This window comes from Protopterus annectens, chromosome 8.part0 (genome assembly GCF_019279795.1).
Source record: "Protopterus annectens isolate FY-2018-M chromosome 8.part0, PAN1.0, whole genome shotgun sequence".
NCBI classification, from domain to species: domain Eukaryota; kingdom Metazoa; phylum Chordata; order Ceratodontiformes; family Protopteridae; genus Protopterus; species Protopterus annectens.
Genome location: NC_056741.1, coordinates 596,125,920 through 596,145,844, shown reverse-complemented (window position 1 = coordinate 596,145,844; position 19,925 = coordinate 596,125,920). Strand labels below are relative to the sequence as shown.

The following is a 19,925-nucleotide window of genomic DNA, read 5'->3' as shown; positions in this document are numbered from 1 at the left end:
TTCAACCAGCCTTCCTGGATGCCCAGAGAGCAGATGGACTCTACAAAGTCTCTTGAGACAGAAGAATGTGTCCTCCTGCTGGTCCTATTATCTCCATCCCTACTGATGGGGCTTCCAAGCTTCTTCCTACTACTACCCTCCCAACTGACAAGTACCCAAATATTCCTTAGCTCTGTTGGACAAGGCCACTAAGGAATTGGTTGATATTCCAGATTGTGCAGCCAAAGCTTCCTTGACTTCCCTGCTAGCCCTCACCTCACAGGTGAATAAACATTCATTAAGATGCAGTTATGATGCAGCTGAAGCCTCAGCTAGGTCAGTTGCATCAGCCTCTGTGCTAAGAAGATACTCGTGGCCATGTCTTCAGCCTCTCCCTGATGACTTCAGGGCCAAACTTATTGATGAACCTTTGGATCACTCTGCCCCATTTGAAAAAGTGGCAGACCTGTTTAAATCACTACAACAAATAGGAAAAGAATTACAGGACCTAAAACACCACCTGGTCTCGCCTATCCCCAAGTTCCAGAGGAACTACCTGGCTAAGACCCAGTTTATCAGGAAGTCTTCTAGACCTACAGCCCCAAGGTCTAGAAGACCCCTAGAAGATAACCACCTCCTGCTAGAGCTTTTACTTCCTCTAACCTAAGGCCCTCCTTTCCGGATAGGGCAGGTAGTGTCTGACTGCCCGCCAAACTTTCAAACCCCCCCCCCCCCCAAATCCCTTCCCCTGTCTGTCCGTCGTGGTCTCGCTGCATTGTCTCTCATCTCAGACAAGTGGGTTCTGTCCATCATATAAAACTATTACTTTGTCTTGGATCACCCCCCCCCCCCAAATCAAGGCTAGGCATACCCCAGCCACACACTAGTCAGTTACCCCTCCTTCAGCAGGTTGTGCAAACCCTACTAATACAAGGCACTATACAAACTGTGCCTACAGAATCAAAAAGAAAAGGATTCTAATTCAGAATCTTTTCGATTTCCCCTAAAGGAAGGACCATGGAGACCTATTCTAGACCTCCCGCGCCTCAACCCCTTAAGTTACTACCTTCAAGATGCTCACTCTCCCTACTCTTTCCCCTTGTGCTTCCTCAGGGATTCATGGCAAAACTGGACATAAAGGATGCATACCTTCACATGCCCATAAAACCCACTTTCAGGCAATACCTCCGATTTCTGGCAGGCTCATCCCATTTTCAGTTCTGTGCCTTGCCCTTTGTGCTTTATACTGCTGCCAGGCTGTTTGGCCTTCCTACCACCAGAAAAGGTGGTGTCCCTGACACACCACCTACTCACTGCCTTTCAATTCTCAGTACTAACAGCAAGACAGTTTCTGAGACTTGGGTTACGTGGCAGCCACCATAGCAAGAGTGAACATGAGGAAACTACAGTGGTATCTACAATCAGTGTGGGCTTGGCACTCCCACCCTCTATAGAGTTCAGAATCCCCCTCCTCACCCGTTTAAAACAAGAATTGAGATGGTGTGTGGCTCAGGTGACCCAGAACCCAGGCCCTCCTCCCCCTAAAAACTCCCAGTCCCTCCTGGACTATGCACACAGATGCCCCCGATCTGGGATGGGGAGCAACTCTAGGGCAGAGAAAAGTGCAAGGTTTGTGAACAGACACAAACTAGACCACATAAACATCAGAGAAATGAGAGCAATCCTCCTTATTTTGCAAGCATTCCTACTCTTACCTAGAGCAGAGCCCTCTAGCTATTCACGGACAACACAGTCCTGTGGTATCTCAAACAAGGAGGGACGAAGTCCTACCTTCTATGCAGTCTAGCTCTACAGGTGTGGAAACTGGCCACCTCACAGGGAATTACTCTACAGGCAGCCCTACATACTGTCCCAACACAACTCCCAGACAGATCTAAGCAAGAACGATTTCAGACATCACGAATGGAAGCTTGAGAGATATCTTCCTAAATCTGGTCCACAGGTGAGGTGTACCACAAATAGACCTGTTCACATCCTCCATAAACGGACAACTTCCTGGGTACTGCACCAGGACACCAGACCCCAAGGCACTGGCGACAGATGCCTTCTCGGTGACTTGGAAGGGGAAATTTCTGTATGCATTCCCACTCTTCTCCTTGATATGAAAAATGCTGCTGTAAATTCAGCAAGATTCACCAAAAATCTTGCTGGTGACCCCCTACTGGCCAAGACAGCACTGGTTCCCCCTTCTCCATTTGTCTTGAGGGCAGTCACCACAAGTTACCCCCCTCAGTGGACCTGCTCACACAGTACAAGGGGACTCAGATACACCCAGTGGCAATCCCTGCATCTCACCCTGTGGCTGATAGGATTCTGATCCCCTTCAGACACCTGTACAATAAGTATGTGCTCAGTGCCCTGCAGGAGGTCAGGAAACCCAACACAAGAAAATACTATCTCTCTAAGTGGAATAGGTTTTCTATCTGGTGTCACAAGAGACAGTTGGACCTGCTGGAAAGCGATATTTCTCTATCCCAGTCTTACCTGTGTGGACTAATGCAGCCAGGGCTGTCATACTAGTCTCTGAAAGCACATTTGTCTATCTCTGCCTGCCTCCCTCTGGATCCCCCCTTTGAATCCAGACTCCCCGCTAAACTGTTCCTCAAAGGTGTACTACATTTGAGACCACCCAGGAAGCAGTTTCCTCCTCCCTGGGACCTTAACTATGTATTAGAAAAACTCACTCTAGCCCCCTTTGAGCCAGCAGACAAAGCACCCATAAAATTCTGCACGTGGAAAACTTTTATTGGTAGCTCTGACCTCTGCCTGAAGGGTCTCAGAGGTGCAAGCTCATATGGCCACACCACCATTTTTAGTCTTCCACCTGGACAGGGTGAATCTCTGTACTTAACCCTTTGTTCACCCCCAGAGTAGTGAATGACCTATCCCTGAACCAGGCCATCTACCTGCCTACCTTCTTCCCCAACCTGCAGGGGGGATGGTGAGAGTACTTCATTCCCTAGACATCCACAGACAACTGAGATTTTATCTTCATAAAACCAAACCATTTAAGAAATCTGACCGATCCATCCCAGAGCCCTGGGGAAAGCTGTAAGCAAACAGACTATTTCTGCTTGGATTTCCAGGGCCGTTTCTTTCTGATACACCATGGAAAGACCTTGCAAGGCAATGTCAAAGTCCACTCCACCAGAGCTATGGCCCCTTCTGGAACATTTAAGGGGCTAGACACCATCTCTATAATTGAGGCAGCTACTTGGTCCTCATTGCACTCCTTCACCAAACACTGCAAACTGGACCACATCTGCAGAGCAGAATTTGTCAAGGCTATTCTTCATGGGTTCCTGGAAACATCATCTGAGCCATCTCCCAATCTTCAGTGAGCTTTGGCACTCGCCCGTATGTAGAATACTGCAACATTGGAATAGGAGGACATAGGAAAGTTGTGTAAAATCTTACTATAACCATAGATGTCCTTCTCTTCCATGTTGCAGTATTCCTTCCCTCCCCACCTTTCCCCTTGAATCACTTTTCACCTATCTGTGGCACACCACATAGACTATGATCACACTGGGCAGTCCATGGCATTTCACAGGTCGGGAGGACACCAGTTGGCTCTGCCTAGTCTACTAGGCAATTAGTTCTGAGGTCTGTGCGTGTAGATGTCGCATTTAAGGCACCTGGTTTATGGCCTTGTATGTGACGTGCCACACACCAGCATCACCCAGGCTTAAAGTTTTGTATAGGAGCCGACATTCGGGTTGCCCGAGGCGGAGAGTCCCACAGTAAGAATACCGCAACATGGAGAAGGACATCTATAGTTATGGTAAGATTTTACACAATTGTTCTTTACCAATGTGCACCAGGCTTCCCAGTCCTTTACAACAACCAACAGCAGCAACAAATTGGATGAAACAAACCACAAGAACAGGATTCAGGATACAACAGATTTATTCCGGTACCTCGGCCCAACAGCCTTCAAAGGAATAAACATCAAACCACCAGATGCATTTTATATACTGGTGCTACCCAACAATCAACAATTAAACAAGGGCAAGAGATGCCTTTTCAATTTCATGGAAGGAAATGTTTCTGTATGCATTCCCACCTTCCCATTATTTCAAAAGTCCTGATGAAGGTACAGTATGACAAACCAAAAGTCTTGCTGGTGACTCCCTTTTGGCCAAGACAGCATTGGTTTCCCCCCTCTGCATTTAGCCAGGGGCAGTAATCACACATTACTTCTGAGTGCACCTTCTCACACAGGTTAAGGGATCCCTAATCCTTCCCTATCTGGAATCTCTGAATATAACCCTTTGGGTGACAGACTTTTGATCCCTTCTAGACACCTTTCCATTGAGGACGTGCTAACAGTCCTGCAGGAGGCCAGGAAACATAACTGTAATCATATTTGTCTAAATGGAAGAGATTATCCATGCGTTGTCTACAAAGACAACTAGATCCATTTCAAAGTTAGGTCCCCTTAGTGCTGTCCTGTGTGTGAATTGCAAGCAGGGTGGGCATATTCCTCTGTTAAAGCACACCTTGTTTATATTTCGGCCTGCCTTGCCTCTTGATCCCCCTTTAACTTCCTGTCTCCCTCCAAAGTTATTACTTAAGGGAGTTCTACACCTCAGGCTCCACCAGGAGTCCGGTTCCACCTCCATGGGATCTAAGTTGTTTTAGAGAAACTCACTGTTGCCCCCTTTTGAAACTTTGTACCTGGAAAATTGTACTCCTCGTGGCCCTCACATTAGCTAGAAGAGTGTCGGAGCTCCAGGCCTTAATGGCAACTCCTCCCTTCCTCATCTTCCATAAGGATAGTGGCCTTGAGGACCAACCCCTCCTTTATGCCCAAGGTAGTCACTGAACTTTTCTTAATTCAGGGTATCAACCTGCCCACCTTTTTTCCTTACCCAGAATGACAGTCTTGCATTCTGTTGATGTTCACAGACAACTGAGATTTTACCTTGACAAGACTAAGGCCGTTAGGAAATCAGAACTATTTGTTTCTCTCCAATCCCAGAGCTCTGGGAAAGGTGGTGACAAAACAGACCATTTCTGCTTGGATTTCCCAGGCTATTTTCTTCTGCTACACATTCCATAGGAAACAACTCAAGTCAAATATTAAGGCCTATTCCACTAGAACCATGGCTTTATCAGGGGTGTTCTTCAAAGGAATGGAGACTGCATCCATTCTGGGGGCAGCTGCATAGACCTCTGTCCATACAGTCACCAAACACTGAAAGTTGGATCACACCTCCAGATCCAGAGTGGTTAGCTAGGGCAATCCTTCGTGGAGAACAGTTCGTACCACCACCTTTCCTGTGAGCTTTGGCACCCACCCAAGAGTTTGGAATACTGCAACATGAGATTAGGAGGACATGGAATAGTGTAAAATCTTAACATAATCCTAGATGTTCTTCTATTCCATATTGCAGTATTCATTCCCTCTTTCCTTCCCCCATTTCTCCATCTAAAGTGTTCCTTGGATGAGACAGGACTTGTACACCTATCCTGGGACTGGTCTCCGACTGGGATGTTCAGTTCTGAGGAAAGGTACATGCAGACATCACTTTTTTGGCCCATGCGCTCTAGGCCAATGTCAGATGTCCCATGTACCTAGCAGTGACCACATGCTTTTGTGTACTGGCTGGTTTTTTGGGTAGAGAGCGGAGGATAGCCCAAGAGTTTGGAGTATTGCAACATGGAAGCGAAGGGCATCTATAGTTTAGATTTTACACAACAGTTTCTTGCTGTGTGAGCCAAAAGTAAAGTACTAGTAGATATCTCGGTTGGTCCGCATCTAAGAAGGAAGACATCTAAAGCAAAGTACCCTGTTGGGGAACTTCTCGTTTTTCTGACTGTCAGAGAGGGTAAACTTTCTCCACTGTGGCAAGCAGATGCCACACCGGGACTTTCTTTGTTGGACTTGTGCTTGCTTTAACAGCAGATCTATCAAGAGTAGGGCTGAGATTTTAGCTAAACAGTTTAGTGAATCATTAGGGCCTTCACATAGCATGTGATCTGCCATTCGAGTTGAAGTTAATCTCCCTAGGCGTTAAAAGGAAAAGCGCTTCCGAAGTAGGGCCTCAGATGACCCTCATTCACTGTCTGCCAGTCCTCCTAGACATGCGATTATCAAAGAAGGTGAGGTGCCTTCATAGCCCTCTACAATGACTGAGGTTGTAGGTCAAGCCTCTATTTTGACCTGTTCAGAGTCTGTTATGCCTTCGGGTCCCTCTACTTACAAGCCAAAGGACTTGGTTTGTAGGTTGGGTCTGGGGCCGCTTCACAGGTTCTGGCTTCTGACGACTGCTCAAACGGTGACAGTTTACTTGTCAGGAGATTGCCTCTGTTCACTGTCTGGAGTCTGTCTGCTTCCATGTCTTAGTGTGGAGGTTGCCCTTGGGCCTAAGCTGAAGGCCTTTCACAAAAAGGCTTTATCCACCATTTTTCAGCTTAGGCCTTTAGGTTCCTAAACTGTGGCCTGTTAAGAAGACCTAATGAGGTTGGCTTAGGATTTTATCCCTGGTCAGATCCAGAACCACCTTCCTCCTGAATCATCCCCTGGTAAAAAGAGCAAACAGTACATACCTTCAGGAGTTTTCTGACTCCTTTGCATCTCAGGATGACTTTAATAATGATGAATCCACTTTTGAGGAGGGTGCATCTGTCTCCTATGGAGATTCTGATTGGGAGAGAGCTTTGCCTCATCCTCCCCTCTGAGGACATTTTGTTGGGGGGGAGGGGACTGTATATATAGCGTAAGGGAGCACTTCAAATGGGAAGTTCAGGACTACCCACAATCCAAGAAGTTTGGGATTTCCTCATTCTCCTTGAGCATAAGCCCCTTGCCGTTCTTCCAGTCATAAGTGGTGGTCGATGCGTTTCTGGTGTCCTCTTTACAACCAAGCTCCATTCCCCCTCTCCCTAGGAAACCTGGCATATTTTAAAGGATTCTACATTCCCACAAACACCTTAAGAACCCTGTGGCAGACCCTGAATTGGTGACTAGGAGCCCTAAGGGAGCAAAAGCTAGTTATTCCAAAAATTCTTTGCAAGTGGAGAAAGAGTGTCTTAGACAAGTTTGGAAAGTGTACACTTCTGCTACTGTTACCATGAGGGCTTTGAACCTGAAAAATGAAACCATTTTAGACCAAATTAAATAAAACTTGGAGTGAAAATACGGCCCTCTCAAAGAAGCTGCTGGAGTAAAGCAGCTCCAGCTCTCAAGTATTTAAGCACTCTGCACTGCGGCTGTGATGCCTTGGAAGCTTCCAGCAATGAGCAGCCAAGAGGGTCCTTCATGAGACTGCATGCCTGGCTGAGGGAGTAGTCACTTCTGAACATGTCAAATCCAGTCTCCTGGAATGCCCCCTTGGGCAAAAACTGTTTTTTTGGTCCTAAGGCTGAGACTTTGCTGAAGAAAATGGAGGATAAGGCCACATCCATGCAAATAATGAATGACTTTTGCCACGTCCAGCTGTCTCTCTTCATCCGTATTTACCAAATATTTATGCTTTCTGGCCCCCCAGTTTAAGCATAGATGTAGAAGACATTGAAGGTCAAAGAACCAAAGGCAGCACCAGCATCTAAGCCAGTGGCAAACATACCCCAATAGACCTGTAGGATCCTGCTCCCAGGGACATAACAGATGTTCATAGGGTTACACTGCTGCAGTTCCCCAGTCGGCCCGAGTTCCAGAATCTTGGTCCGGCGTCTGTTGCTGTCTCCTCCTCCCTGACGTAGGTGTGACAGGGGTATACAAGATGCAGCCGACGCCATTTTCTTCCGTCTTTTTTGCTGCGCGGTGCCCTAAGCAAAAACGTTTGCAAGTGCCGGTCGGCCTACTCCTGAGATTTTCATTCCGAATCCAGAACCGAAGTCTTCTACAAAGCTAAGTATCCCATTGGGGAAACTTTTTCTTGCCTCAGACCGATGTCAGTAAAAGTTAATAACTTATTTCTTGTGGGAAGCAAATACCTCATAAGGATTTCCATTCTTATTGTATCACATGCCTAGGCCCAGACCACAACACTGGCTGTCTGTTTTGTACTAGGTTTAACAAGCGCACTACTAAACGTCGGTTTGATTTTGCCTGACATTATTTTGGCAGAAAATTCCATTACACCATGCTGTCGGAACTTCTGACGACTGGCATGCATAAAAAGTACAAAGACAAGGATAGGCATCCAAGGCCCAAAACTGATGACAAAGCCTCTTCTAGGCCAGTTGCCAGTTTTCAGCGAGGTGCCTTCGCAGCCCCTGACGACCGCTTCTTTAGAACCACAGACCGCCTCTCACTCCCACGTGGAGATGGCTGGGCCTTCGGACGCATAAGATTTTCAGCCTACCGAGTCTAACCCTACAGAGGGATCCCGGAGTAGCTGAACAAACCCGTAGCTTCAGAGGGTGTTATCAGACCTTCTCAGTTGAGCATTAAATCTTTTGCCAAGTCTAAACCTCCTTTAAAAACAAACAAATACAGCATTCTCCAGGACAGGCCTCCATGCCTAAGAAACAAATGCTCAAAATGGCCGAAGACCTAATCACTCTGATCAGGGGGTCCCATCCCCCTCCTAATAAAAGGCCTAGACAGGATGCAGACTGACTCATCCGACCAGGTATCCATCTCTTCAGATTCATCCTCAGACCCAGGATACTCCTTACCCCCTTATGAGGATTCTGATGCTGAGGAATCAATTCCTTCAGCCTCTCCGCCTGAGGACTACTCCTTTGGGGAAACCTTTCATACCATGAGGGAGCATTTTCATTGGGAAGGCCAGGATTACTCAGAATCCAAGAAAAAGCTCAGAGACTTCCTTTTATTACCTTAACACAGACCCCTTGCCATTCTGCCAGTGTTAGATATTGTGGATGATGTGTATACTGAATCCAGCTTAAATCCTGATTCTTTATCTCCAGCCCCAGTTAAGCCTGACAGATACTACAGAGTCCCTGACTCTCTCAAATTTCTTTATAAAAGCCTAGTTGCTGACCCTGAAACTATTTCTCAGGGACCCAAAGGGGCTAAGGCCTCATCAGCAAAGAATCCAGTCCCCTATGACAGATTCCAGAGCATTAGACAGATGGGGGAAGAAAGTATATACATCTGCAACTTTAGCAATGAGGGCTTTAAATTGCCAGTTTCACATGCTAAAATATAAGTAATTTTTGATGTCTCGGTTGAAACAAAAAATGCTTCCAGAATGAGATCCTCCTAATTTTAAGGAAATGCAGAATTTATTGCATGCAGCTGAACAAGTGGGAAAACGTACTTTGCAATGTGGTTTTGATTCTTTTGAGGCCTCTTGTAGATCAGCAGTTAATCAGAAGACATGCTTGGTTAAAAGAACATACATTACCAGATCATGTTAAAGCAAAACTATTGGATGCACCTTTGCAGCAGGATGTGTTGTTTGGAGTTAAGCAAAAGAGGTATTAAAGAAAATGGAGGATAAGGCAAAATCTATGCAAACTGTGAAGGATTTCTTACAGGTTCAGCCTCCTCGATTTAGCAGAAATTGGCCAACAAAGAATTGGTCCTTTCCAGTTAGACCTCAAAGGGGCAGATATAGACGTCCAAGAGGTAGAGGTCAACCACAAGGTCCTTACAGGCATCGACAATGGGCTGCATCAGGCCAGAAAAATTGGGAAGACAGGCCCCAACCATATAAAAAACAGCCCCAATGACTTCCCACGACAGCTGCCAAACAGTTCTCTCTTGGCAGCCCCCTTGGGAGGAAAACTGGCACTTTTCTATCACAATTGGCATATGATCACCAAAGACAAATGGGTTCTCAACTTTGTATCTCAAGGTTACAGGTTCCACTTTACACACTCTGCCAAGGTTAAAAGGAATGCCAAATCTGCCACCAAATCAATGGGCAGAGGCTCAAAAACAAATTACAGCACTCATGGACATGAGAGCTATTCAGAAGGTACCACCACAGGAGCAAGGACAAGGATTTTACTCCAGACTCTTTCTGGTTCCCAGAAAGGACAAAGCCTGGAGGCCCATTCTGGATCTTTCTTCTCTAAACACTTACCTGGATGTTCCAAAATTCAAAATGTTGACACTAGAGCAGCTTCTTCCCACGCTGGGCAAGCAAGCTTGGCTCGTAACCTTGGACCTCAAGGAGGCATACCTGCATGTCCCTATCAGACAGAATTGCAGAAGATACCTCAGATTCAAAGCTGGTACAATGCACTATCAATTCTCTGCACTGCCCTTTGGCTTATCTACTGCGCCCAGGGTTTTCACAAAGTGCCTGGCACCAGTAATTGCATTTTGCAGACAGAAAGGAATTCAAATTTATCCGTACATGGACGACTGCCTGATTCAAGCAGAGAGCAAGGACATTCTTCTAAAGCATCTGGCATTTGTAAAAAGGTCAAGTTGCCTAGGGTACACAGAAAACGAAAAGAAATCAAAACTAGTGCCCTCACAAGAGATCATATTCCTGGGTGCCAGCTTGAGTACAACGGCTCAGATGGCTTATCTCACGCCAGACAACAAGGACAACTGACTCAATATTTTCAATTGATGGCAACAAGAACCCAACTCCCTGCAAGAAAAATTCTGCAGGCCTTAGGTTACATGGCATCTTGCATACTTCTAATTCCATATGCCAGACTGCATATGAGGAAACTACAATGTTACCTAGAGAGTGTCTTGTCTCAACACGGTCAAAGTTTGGAAAGTTATACCACTAATTCCTTGCCTTCAACAGGAGTTTCGATGGTGGGCTCAAGCTTGTCACCTCAACAAGGGACAGCCTTTCACTCAACCCACAGCCAGGCAAACACTGACAACAGATGCATCGGATTACGCCTGGGGAGCACACATGGCAGGAAAATGTATTCAGGGCAAGTGGCCCTTAGAACAAAGGCAATCTTCACATCAGTCAAAAAGATGCTAGCTGTACAGAATGCCCTTATAGCTTTCAAGGACCTTCTGCATCCAGAACAACTACTACTTAAGACAGCACCACAGTTGTGATACATAAACAAGCAAGGGGGCACTCACTTTTATCCCCTCTGCAGACAAACCATGACCTTGTGGAACACTGCTCTAACCTATCAAGTTCATCTGCAAGCACAATTCCTGCCAGGAGAAAAACACACTGGCAGATGACTTGAGCAGAAACATCATGGATCCCCACGAATGGGAATTGAATCCACAAATATTCAGAATAACACAACAGTGGTGGAGCCTGGACATAGATCTGTTTGCATCTCCAATGAACTGCTAGCTACAGAAATTCTGCGCAAGGGCTTACCATCCAGAAGCATGGAAAGTGGATGCCTCCTCATTCAGCTGGAAAAACGTACAAGTGTATGCTTTCCCACCACTACCTCATCTTCCAAAGGTACTCTTACAAGCCATGCAAGAAGAGCCAAAGATGATCCTGATTGCCCCAGACTGGCCACGCCAGCACTGGTACCCAATCTTAAAGAACTTAGCACAAGGACCACCCTGGATTTTGCCTCAAGTACCGCATCTTCTGACTCAGCACAACAGTCAGATACTTCACAGCCAGCTAAAGACTTTAAACCTGGTTGCATGGAAGATTCCTTAGCCAAGCAAGCAATGCCTTTCTCCAAAGCTGTTATGGATGTCATTCTGGAGGCCAGAAGGCCTAGTACCAGGAAAGCCTATTTGGATAAATGGAAGATTCTGTGCCTGGAGCCAGGCTGTCACAGCCTTGACCCTCTTGTCCAAAGTATTCCTCAGATACTACAATATTTAACTGAGATGCTAGACAAAGGCGCCTCCTTTTCATCCGTCAAGATCCACGCCTCTGCCTTCTCTGCTCATTACAACACGGGTCCACCAATTTTCTCTAATCCCTTGCTAAAACAGTACCTCAGAGTGGCTAAAAACATAAGACTGCCCCGTAGAGTACCTACTCCAACTTGGGACCTCATCTTCGTGTTGGAAAAATTAACTTTGTCTCTTTTTGAGCCAGCTAACAGCAGTTTTAAAATGTATCTCTTGGAAAACTGTTCTGCTCCTGGCAATAACATCAGCACGAAGAGTTTCAGAATTACAGGCACTAATGGCAGTGGGACCTTTCATCATTTTCCACCAAGACAGGGTGTCTTTAAGAACTAAGAAAATACGAAGTTCCACAACCACTGCACCAATGACATTTCCCTCTGACCTATTTTGAAACAAGTCAGCTATTAAAGTGTATTACTATACTACATTCAATAGGAATTGTTAGCACATTCAAGCAAATTGTCAAATGTTGAATGTTTTACTAGACAGTTTTAACAATAATATATGTTTAATTTATGAATGTGTGTGTGTGTGTATGTGTGTGTGTGTGGGGGGGGTTCAATAGTTATTTCCACAAGCATATTGTTTACAAGCATTTTTAGTTGTCAAAAACAAGCTTTTTGAGTTTCATTTTAACCAATTTTAATTAACTAATTATGATGTCATGACTAATCAGTGGGGTGTGTGGATATACAATGTGCAAGTTTTCAGTGTTTCAAATGACTCTGAGGATGCCATTTTAATGGTGGAAGCGCTAAGTCTGTTTTTTGTAACAATAATTTGGTTTTCATAAGTGAACTTCGTTGCTTTGGTGAATAGTGGTGCAGTGGTTGTGGAACTTCGTATTTTCTAACTTTTTGACCCTTGTTGGGGTTGCTGTGTGGGTTGTTGTCTTTAAGAACTAACTCTACTTTTATGCCAAAGGTGGTATCAAGTGTGGCTCTAAACCAAACTATTCACTTGCCAACTTTTTATCCAAATCCACAGAACAAAGGGGAGAGACTACTGCATTCTTTGGACATACACAGGCAGTTACACTTTTACTTGGTCAAAACCAAAGCTTTCAGAAAATGAGCAATTATTGGTAGCATATGCTGCAGGAGCACAGGGAAAAGCCATTTCAAAATGGATAGGTCACTGTATACGTTTGCTATACACACCATGGGAAACCTGTACCTAACAGCATTAGATCTCACTCCACCAGGGCAACAGCCATTTCAGCTGCCTACCTCAGAGGAGTACTTACCAAGGACATTTTAGAAGCAGCAGCTTGGAGTTCTATACATACCTTCACCAAGCATTACCATCTGTCTCTATATTCTAAATCCGGAGTTGGCTTTGCCACTGCAGTGCTTGTAGGGCCTTATAGCCACCCTTAATGCCTTATAGAACCAGCCACCCTACCTCAGCTTTGGGATTCTACCCAAGTGTAATGACTGCAGCAGTGTAACACGATGAACATAGTACAGTTTTGTACCTACCATAAATGTAGATGTTCAAGTGTGTACACTGCTGCAGTCCAGGTTACCCTTCCCCTCTTACTTTGCTGGTACGTACCTATGTCTTCTACCCTTTACTACCTATGGGTAGTATTTGTTGGTAACTGAAGGTTGTTGATTGCTTTTCTTATCTATGTTTTGTTAGCAATTTGAATTGCCTACATTTTTGGGGGCACGTGACATCTGGGGCAAGAAAAACTGAAGAAAATGGCAACGGCTGCATCTTTTATACCTCTGTCGCACTGACGTCCGGAAGGAGGTGACAGCAGCCGACGCCGGACCAAGACTTTGGAACTCAGGCCGACTGGGGAACCGCCTGACGGCAGGAAAACCCAAGTGTAATGACTGCAGCAGTCTATACACTCTAACATCTACATTTATGGTAGGTACAGTACTGTACTTTATGAATCTTATGACACTCCCTTTCTTCATCTCCTCTATCCCACCCCTCAACCTCCCTCTCTTTCCAGGTTGGGAGGATGACTGTCCCTATTCCTCCAGAAAGGGACCTTCATTACTGAGTATCTGTGGGTTCTGAAAATTATTCAGAAATGTTAATCTCCAGTTCAAGCAGCCTTTAAGTTCAGGCTTCCCAGCTATTCCTTCAGAACAAAAGGTTGAGACGTTGAACCAAATAACAGATCCTGTGCACCCAGGGTTTGGTGGAACCTGTATCAACCTCCTTAGCAAGGAAAAGATTTTTTTTTTGCTACAGACCTTTCCTAGTTTCCAGAAAAGAAGTTACCTAGAGGGCCAATTCTAAACCTATAGAGACTCAACTGATTTTTGCAGGCCCCAAAATTCAAAATGTTAATTCTTCAAAAACTGTTATTCATGATTTCCCCAAATACCTTCATGGTAACCTTAGATCTAAAAGATGCATACCTCCACTTCACATAGAAAAATCTTACCGGAGGTTCTTTTACTTCAGAAGTAGGTGGGAGGCATTACCAATAATGTGCTCTACCCTTTGGCTTGTCTACTCCACCCAGTGTTTTCGCAAAATGCCTAGTCCCAGTGATAGCCGCCTGCAAGGTTAAAGGAAATTCAGATTTGTCCTTGCTTGGATGATTGCTTCATTCATGCAGCAGATCTGCTTTACACCCAAAATATACTGTCTTCAGTGGGGTTTCTGGGAGCTTTACTGGACTCATTTCTTCAGAAAGCCTTTGTTCCTCAAACAGGGTTATCTTTCTAACTCTGTACTTCAGAAAGCTCTTTGTTAGGAAAAACCTCACAGCCAGATTATCTTGGGCCTTTGGTTATATGGCCTCTTGCATCCTCATGATCCCCCTGGCCCAGACTACATGCGAGGAAACTGCAGTGGTACCTCAAAAATGTGTGGTGCCAACATTCTCACCTTTAGGATAAAACTTCTTCCTTGTTTCAGGTAAGTGTTTGCCTGGCGGGTCCAAGCATTCTTCCCTCATCTGGGCTCTCCCTTCAGGTTCATTCCTCAGGGCTAAACTTTGACATTAGTTGCATTAGAAATTGTCTGGGAGCCCACTACAACTTTTTAGACGCGAGGCAGATGGGACGTCCTGTTTAGAAATGCTTCAGCCTAAAAACTGATGGCAGTCCAGAAAGATCCGTTTTCCTTCAAAGAACAATGGAAAATGGAGTGGTCCTGGTAAAGACACTGCCACAGTTAAGTGGTACATAAACAAGTGGGGGGGGGGGACTCACTGTTACCCCCTTTGCTACTTGGCTATGGACCTTTGGGAAGCAGCAAACTCCCTAGAACTGCACCTCATGACACAAGTACTTACCAGGAGAAACCAGTCAAGTAGCGGATCACCCCAGCAGGAGCCTGAATGACCATTACGAGTGGCAACTTAATTGGGAAGTTTTTCAGCATAGCCAGAGAACCACAGACCTTTTTGCCACCAAAGAAAATTTTCACTTGGAAAAGTGATGCTCCAGGGACAAAACAAGGTCAGCCTAGAGCACTGATGCCTTCTGTCCTTTGGACAGGCCTTTTCCTCTGTGCCCACCCCCAGAAACCCTTCATACACAGGGTACTAATGAAAATAAGGGAAGAAGTTCCAAGGGTCATTTAAATAGCCCCACATTTTCCAAGGCAGAACTGGGACCCCCTATTGCATAGTCTAACCAAAAGGAAACTGCTGTCACAGAGAGTAGGCCTGGTAACGCAGAGCAAAGGCAACATCATATACACCAATCTGTACAGAGTCAAATTGACAGATTGGGTGATACCTTGATTCCATTGAAAGGCTCACATCCCGACAAATGGGTCTGGGACATTTAGAAGCAAGAAGACCTTGCACTAGAATGAGTGCAGGTTGAAGCCTTCTGGCAGTTTCGAAAATTTGGGGGTATAGTCCACCAGCCCCAGTCGGCCCAACCCCAGAGAGAGAGTTGATTTTCTTCATGCAGCTTTAGACTGAATTTCAGAAAAAGGGTATCAATGCGCATGACTGACGCCACATTTCCCTCAGTCTTTCTTGCCCCAGATATTGTAGCCAACAGTCTAGAGGCCTGAGTGGCGGTCTTGTAGCGTAATTTACGCAGTGCAGGTTGGGGATTGAGATGCCATTCTTGATATTTCATTGTACTGGGTTAGTGTTTGGAGTATGAGCAGGCTGTACTATGCCGTTTTACCAGCATTAACCATTGCAAAGCGCAAAGATAAGGACAAAACGTGCTATTCTAGGGTGTGGAGGGATTATGTCCCACATTGTGTATACCTTGCCTGCTCAAGGAGCAAGACGTTGTTAGCGCTTGTGTTAGATTTACGTTTACCAAAGCAAGAGGAGGGCCTGACAAAGTTGAGAAGGGTCAGTTTGGAGCTGAGGGGGCTATTCAGCCGCTGGATGCGCCCTCTCTTCCCTCATCTGGGAAGGCAGGACAAACAGGTGTCTGTTACAGGTGAGAACCTTCAGGGTTTATTTCTGTGGGGCTTCCTTCTCCGGTTGGCTTTCTGTTTTAAGGAGGCAAGGTAGTGGAGTCTCAGAAGATTGTTTCATTGTTACCTAGAGGGTTCAGGACCCCCTCAGATATTGTGAGCTCAGGTCCTAACAGGGTTCGATAAAATTTGAACCAGTGGCTACACTTCTGTTAGTCTTTTTTAGAGGAAGGCCTGATTAGAGTCCTATCTGATCTGATAAGAGATGATGTGCCTAACAAACATATGTTTCTTGAGGCAGAAGAGCTGATTACTCTTCAAGATATTCTCAGTGCCCCATAATGGGAGAGGCCTATACTCATTCTCCAGCTGATAGTTTTGATTTCTGTTTTCAGGACTCAGAGTCTCTGCTGAAGACTTGCAAGAGTTCTTACCTTAGTTTGATTCACTTGTGGACGATTTTGCCCTTCATTCTCTGAACCTGAGGATTTTCATTCCCAGAGACTCTTCACTCCAAGGAGAGAGCACTTTAAAATGGGTTCATGAAGATACTTGTTTCCACCTGTGGCCTAGGAAACTGTTTGTTTTTGCCTTCCTATAGCCCTTAGCTATTGGTCCCTGCTCGATACCCTCCTGGATGTTGTTGCAGAGTTTCTGAATAGGTGGAAGTTGCTACCTGCTCCCGTTATCCTGTCCTGTATTTTCTATGCCCAAGTCAAGTATTTGTTTGAGTAAATATGGACCTGCTAACTTTCACAGTAGAAAAGGTGTTAAATTATACTAAAATCAAAATATTGAATGTCAGGTGTTTTGGATTTTGTAAGTATAAATCTTCCAAGGAAGCCATGATTCTTTTATTGAATCTTTTGATTTGGTTCAAATATCAGAATTAAGTGGCTCACAATAATAATCTATGTGGTGATGGTTGGGTATTTCTGAAAGATGTGGATTTGGCTCAGCAATGTGAACAAGTGGGTACATTCTTTTAAGTACAAGGTTTAGCTGTTGTTAGTTAAGACCAGGATGGCTACTTGCTCAGTTCCTTCTATATGAGTTGTTGAAGGATGTGGAAGCAGTTTTCCTATGTTATGCGAGCCTGTTTGTTTAGTCCTTAAGGAAATAAGATTTTTTTGGACCGCCTGTGGAAGCAGTTTAAGACTGTTGCCAGAGTGAGCAAGTCTATGACTGTTAAAGAAGGGATGCAGTGTAGGCGTGATGGGCAGTTTCATGCAATGCTAAGGGGGGGTAGGGCAGGGCTTATGGTGAGGCGTGCTCAAGACCTGTGACCTGCCTTGCCTCAGCTGCCAGGCCTTTCTTAGACTGGTTTCACTGCCCTGCCTCCTGGTGAGGCAGGGGTCAACTGGCAGATTAAGTGTGAAAAGACACCTGCCTTTGCTGCCAGTTGGGATTTCGTCTGGCAGCCTTATTTCCAAATATCGTCTTTCAAAGAAAAATTGGGGGTGTTCCACCTCCAGCAATGTGCTGGATATCACAAATCCCGTTTCACAGCCACTCCAGATGCAAGCATTCTTTCAAAGGCATGCCAGATGAAGGGCCTCCACAAAGAAAAGTCAGATGAGGGGCCATTTCAGTTACTCCCAGTAGAGAAGGGCCAGGTTCCTTGTGCTAGAAAGGGGCTTCGGATTTTATTCTCGCCTGTTCCTAGTACCAAAGAAGGGGAACACTGTTCAACCAAGGATCACTTTATTCATCCTCAACACCTATTCGGTATTCCGTTCAGATGATGACATTATGCTAAGCAACTGCTACCTCTCAAGGCGGGCGATCACTGGATTTCAACTATAGTCTTCTGCATTACCCTTTATGTGCCTTACTCGCTCAGAGTATACAAGTGCTTCTGGCTCAGTCACTTCACTTTCAGTCTCAAAGGCCGGGCCTATCATCTGCTACCAGAGTATCTCCATCTTTTATCTCAAGAAAGGAAGCTCTTCTAGACGACTGCATTTATCCTTAGCTCAGTGCAAACACTGACCTCTGTCTGTAAGAGGAGAAATACCTTCCAGTCAGTTCTGGAATATGCTTTGCAGCAGTGCTAAGATGCCTAGGTATTAATACAACGAAATGAACCCCCTCTTCTACCCGTGACCACAAGACACGGCAGCCCAGATGGCTGAATAACTTCGTCAAGATGGCCTTCTGTCACCCGGACAAACAAAAGAGTCTGTCACTTACTTCCACTAACTATCTCATCAAACCGCACTACTGCAAACTGCATCCGCCATTCTGGTGCTTCACAATTATATTCTGGATGGCAACGCTCAATGCCAGATTGAGGAATATGGACACAATATCTCAAAAATTTGGACACTGTCATCTTCATAATGACACTGTCATTCCGATAATTTCTTGTGGTCTCTGGGAATTTTTGGTGTGGTCAAGGACTCTCTACTTCAACAAAGGGACTTTCTGTGATTCAACGACAGATGCCTCTCAGATTTGATGAGGGGAGCTTCTTTGGATGGCCTGATGTATTTCCATTAAATGGAAAGTACATACAAGACAAGTGGCCTGCCATCAGACAGCATGGCATTATCAAGGAGTTACTTCTTCCAAGGCAGGTGTTTCTTTCTTGCAGCACAACAAGTTACGTCTTCCACACAACTGGAAAGATGGGGAACACACAAACAGAACTTATCCTCTATGCTGCATCTCTAATGAGGCAAGCAATGATTTTAGGTATGCTGACTCTGCAACTGACTCTTCTTGCCAGGAGCTGAGCACTCCAGGAGCACAGAACTCCTGTAAGCAGACAAATAATGGATCGATCCGAGGGAAATCTTCTCTTTCTTGTATTATTTCAGACATTGACAGTGTGGGGAACTCCAGACATAGATTCACAGCTTTCTCCTTAAAAAGCCAGCAACGTGCTGCCATTGCACAGCGTTTCTTCACACAGCTGGTGAAGTGGTATGCTCTGTCTTTCAGTTGGAAAACCTTCACTATGCCTCTTTTCCCCTCTGCCTCTTCTTTAAGGGGGTATTACTAAGGTCCAGGACAGACCAAGGATGATTTTGATATAGCTAGATTGGCCTCGGCAACACTGGTACCACTAAGGAGTCTTTGTAAAGAAGCCTTTTTAAATGTGATTATGGAAGCTAAGTAGAGCCCTTTTAAGTTCACAGGGCAAGCCTGTGTCAAAACAAACTATTTCTAGGTGGATTGGCTTTTGCATTGCATTTGTTATTCCCATCATGGCAAAGAGGTTCCAGCTGGAGGCAGCTACTTGGGTTCAGTGCATACTTTCTCAGGCATTATCACCTGCCTATATACTCTAAGACTAGAGCTGGTTTGCCACAGCTGTTTACTGCAGCCTTATATTTTTTGTATATATTAAACATCTACATTTATGGTAGGTACAAAACTGTACTTTTTCACCAAATGGATGATTTATTATGTGGTGCAGAGAAAAGGGACAAAGCCCTTGGCAAGCTTAGATCCCTTTGATCCTGCTGTACTTATCTAGCCTTTTTGAAAAATGACGATCTACTTTGGCTACTAAAATCCACACTGCAGCTGTTTCTGCTCATTTGCCCCATCAGCCTCCCTTTCTCATCCTGTCATGAAACCGTTTGAGAGGGTTTCTTCACATTAGGTGTCCCAGGACACACACCCCCCCCCCCCCCAAGACTTCAGTTTCATTCTGGAGAAGCTCATCTTCTCATCTTTTGAGCCAGCTGCTTCCACAAATATAAAATTCCTTACCTGGAAGAGATTTCCTAAGAGCCTTTACTCAGCTAGAAGGGTTTCAGAGCTTTAGGCCCTTTTGTGTAGAACTTTTAATTTCTTTCCACCA

At 45.2% G+C, this 19,925-nt stretch overlaps 1 protein-coding gene across 1 annotated transcript in view; it reads left to right on the top strand.

The window, feature by feature from the left end:
- The window catches only part of HUWE1 (HECT, UBA and WWE domain containing E3 ubiquitin protein ligase 1), a gene marked incomplete in the record, with an annotated part of 5,008,559 nt that overhangs the window by 1,251,486 nt on the left and 3,737,148 nt on the right, over window positions 1–19,925 (top strand).